General features: G+C 38.4%; 1 long non-coding RNA gene across 1 annotated transcript; it reads right to left on the reverse strand.

Annotated features, from left to right (window-relative positions):
- Window positions 1–547: 547 nt before the first annotated feature.
- LOC113966857 lies at window positions 548–2,886 on the reverse strand. Its single transcript, XR_003533979.1, has 3 exons — window positions 2,768–2,886; window positions 2,354–2,461; window positions 548–622 (listed from the first exon to the last, which is right to left on the reverse strand). It is a non-coding gene; the product is annotated as an uncharacterized LOC113966857 (long non-coding RNA).
- Between the last annotated feature and the right edge of the window lie 677 nt (window positions 2,887–3,563).

Consider the following 3,563-nt stretch of genomic DNA (forward strand, 5'->3'; position numbering starts at 1 on the left):
TAATTCAGAACAGATAATTTTTATGTTTTTAGAAAGTAATACAATGTTAAAACAAGTCCATATCCAGCTATTTTATTCTTGTTAAGGTCATCCCATTAAACAACCCCCCAAAGAGAACTATCAATATTGTCTAGCACTACAAACTAACAAAATTAATCAGAATGGGAATGAGCGTTTTGCATGGCAGAAAAAATAGAGTGATACCAAATGTTGGCTGTTGTTATCGAGCAAGTCAGCAGGTAAAGCCTACTTGTGGGTTAAATGTCTGGATGCAGGTAGCATTTACATTGAAGACAGATGATTTTACTGTTGCAATCATAGCCATTTCTTGGAAAAATATAACAAAAATGAGCAGGCCCATTCACCAGGGATTGCTGGTGAATGTCACTAAGGTACTACTTGGAGCAATATCACGTTTTCTTTGCAGAAGTTCTCTCAGACATTGTAAAAGTACCTGCCCCACGTTTGATATCCAGTAAGTAACAGGGAAATTTAGAGTTTCTTGAAGGACTTCTCATGCCCAGCATCATTTCCATTCTGGTTGAAAGAGTGGAATACTTTACCTGGCAAATACATAACAACCCACTTGCGGAACTTCATGTAGGTGAAGTACAGTTAGATACTACAGAAGGGAATGAGAAGTATGATTTGGCTTGCTGTTTGTCAAAAAAGATGAGCCCTTTCTTATTTGTGTTGGCAGCCTGGCTGTATGGATAGGTTTTAAGCTAGTGGAAAACTTGGAAAGAGCAAAGGAAAGCTGAACATCTTTACAATCATTCTTGGCCTTAAAATACAAGTTCCTGTCCTTAGCTCTGTGGTGCAAGTTTTTCTCCCAAGCACAAACTTCATTACTATTCTGTATACCTTCGTCATCCCCAATTCCAAGCAGCCTACGTAGTCAGAAACCAAAATTGCTGCGGTATGACAGGTCTGCAAAACAGTTTGTCTCACTGGGATCTGTGTTGACCACCAACCGCTTTCTTGATGGTATTTAAGGTTGTTGACTTAAAGCCATGCTGGCAATTTATCAGTGGGGGGCTGGAGTGGGAGGTACCTTTCTGTCCCTGTTAACGAGACAGGATAGTGTGTGCTCGATAACATGTGAAAGGGTAACTTGGTGCTGCCTGTGTTGCTTCTTATCAACACGGTGACTGCATCCACCCTAAGAGCCCTAAGTGGCATTCTGCTTGTGAAGTTGTCTCCCTCCTGTTTAAATGGAGCAGTGGTAATCAGTGAGGATGCTTAACCTGAAGGAGGATATGAGATTCGGAATGTGGACTCAAAAATTCTTTCCCTCTAGAGCAGATGCCCAGAGCCAATAAAAGCCACAAAGAAAATCAAAGATACATTTTTCAGAGGTTTTAGAGTTCTCATATTATGAGGGGTTTTAAAATTCCAGCCAAGACCAAAATGCCCAAATATGTTTTAGGTTTGGGTCACCAAAATTAAAAAGAGAAAGTAAATTTTACTTTCAGTTAGTTAAGAGGCTTCATTAAAAATAAATTTTTAATTTTTACTTCATTCTACAGTACCTAAGACAATATTTAAAGACATTCAAAAGAAAAAGGGTTGGAAAGAGGAAAGTGAAAAGACTGTATTCACAAAGACATCAAAACAAGATATTTTGACAATGCCAGGAAATTTTAATTAAGTTTTTTTTCCAAGTTCTAAGTAACTGACTTGATTTCATATAGCATTTTGATTTTCACTAATTGCATTTACTTTAGTCACACAATACAAGGACTGGACAGAAGGATGGACCAATGCATACTTATCAAGTTAATTATTGTTTTATTTTAACCTATTCTATCAGCAGCTCACCTCCAGGTAAGACTGTGTTGTGCAGAAATACTCAGTGGAAGAAAGTATGCCAATAGAAAGTGGGAGGAGGGAAGTGGAAAAATAGCCTTATGATGAAACAGATGGAATGAAAACACTTGGCAAACATCAGTGGTGGGCTATTTTTTGATATAGCTGTTTAGGTTTCTCTAGTATGAAAAGCCAAATGGCTAATATCTACTTGTGCACATTGAAATTAACATATATGCACCAAAAAAGCATTGCACTGAGATTTTTAACTGGAAAAAGAATCTAACTAAAGCTAGCACTGTCAAACTATGAGGTCCATCACCCGGCTGTCCCCATCCAAAGGTATGCACTTCACCCTTCCCTCCTTGCCATTTCTCTTTCTAGTTTTCTCTGCATAGCACAAGCACGTTGGAAGGGCTGGGGGTTCTCCCAGTGGCTAGGACTAGAGCTTTTCCACCAGCAGACCTAATAACTACAAGCTATTCAGTATATGAAAGAACCACCATAGGAGGACAGATAGTAGGAAAAGAAAAACAAATCTGACCTGAGAACTCTACATTATTTCCATGGAAGTCTTCTTTCTGCCTGGTATCAGACATTGGGAGTGAGAGCTGTGGTGACTTCTTTGACACCAGGAAGTATTCTTGAACTCCTGAGAACAGAAGTAAAAAGCCAGTTATAATAAAGAGATTTGTAGATATAAAATATTAAAATCAAACATCCATCAAAAGAATATGGGGGAAACCATCAGGAAGGGGGAAAGGTAGAGAAATTAGAGGGAGGTAAAGGAAACTACAGCAATGTGTCACTGTGTTTGGCATCACTGTGCTCTGACTAGCACAGCATAATTAAAGGATATTAAAGGCCTTTATGTTTCTATCACAGCAGTGCAAAATTTAAAACAATAAACTGCTTTTTCATAACACCAAACTACCTTCCTCACTCTCCTCATTCCCACCTCTGAAATTCTGCTTGAGTTCATCTTCACCTTGACCTTGCTTCTGCTGAAATCCTTGTTCACGTCTTAATCACTTCACATCTTGAATACTGAAATTCCTTCAATGGTCTGTCTAAATCCCAACTCTCTCTAAATGTCAAAAGGTCCAGAATGGTGCAGTCAGATTGTTTGCTTGCTCCATGCATGGATAAACAATATGATAGAAGATGTGTTTATGTAGTAAAATTGAGAAGCTGCAATAGAAGAGTGAGTTGTTTGTACATAGAACAGGAATGGCAGACAACAGACATAGAGCAGCTAGAAATTGGCTAGTATTCTCAGACACTACTGTGACATACACAAACAATAAAATATTTGTTTACTACAATATAAATAGCACCAAGATCAAGAAACCTGGAAATCTCAGGCTTCCCTATTTTTGCAGACAACAAACATCTACTGAGTGCCTTTGCCTCCCACAATATTTGCCTCTCAAAGCAGTAGCACACATTTGCTATCAAAATAGGCTCCAAGATCTTCAAAAGCACAATGTAACTGCCATATAGGAAAAGACTTTTTCTCTTTGCAGTCAAGGAGACAGCCAGCTCTTCAGGCTTGCTTGTTCAGCCAAAAGCTACCACTTGGCATTTTGCTAACTATGAAAAACAAGTGTAAAGAAATTACTTGCTACCAGAAGCTAGAGCAGAGGTGTCCTATGTCAGATTACGCTGTTTCACAGTCATGTAGGATCTTAAAAATCAACTGCTTCAGATAGATTTATTATATAAGTTTTCTTGCTTTTCTGGGAATTTTCTTA

The sequence above is a fragment of the Neopelma chrysocephalum genome, unplaced genomic scaffold (assembly GCF_003984885.1).
Source record: "Neopelma chrysocephalum unplaced genomic scaffold, ASM398488v2 Primary Assembly neopelma1_61b, whole genome shotgun sequence".
NCBI classification, from domain to species: domain Eukaryota; kingdom Metazoa; phylum Chordata; class Aves; order Passeriformes; family Pipridae; genus Neopelma; species Neopelma chrysocephalum.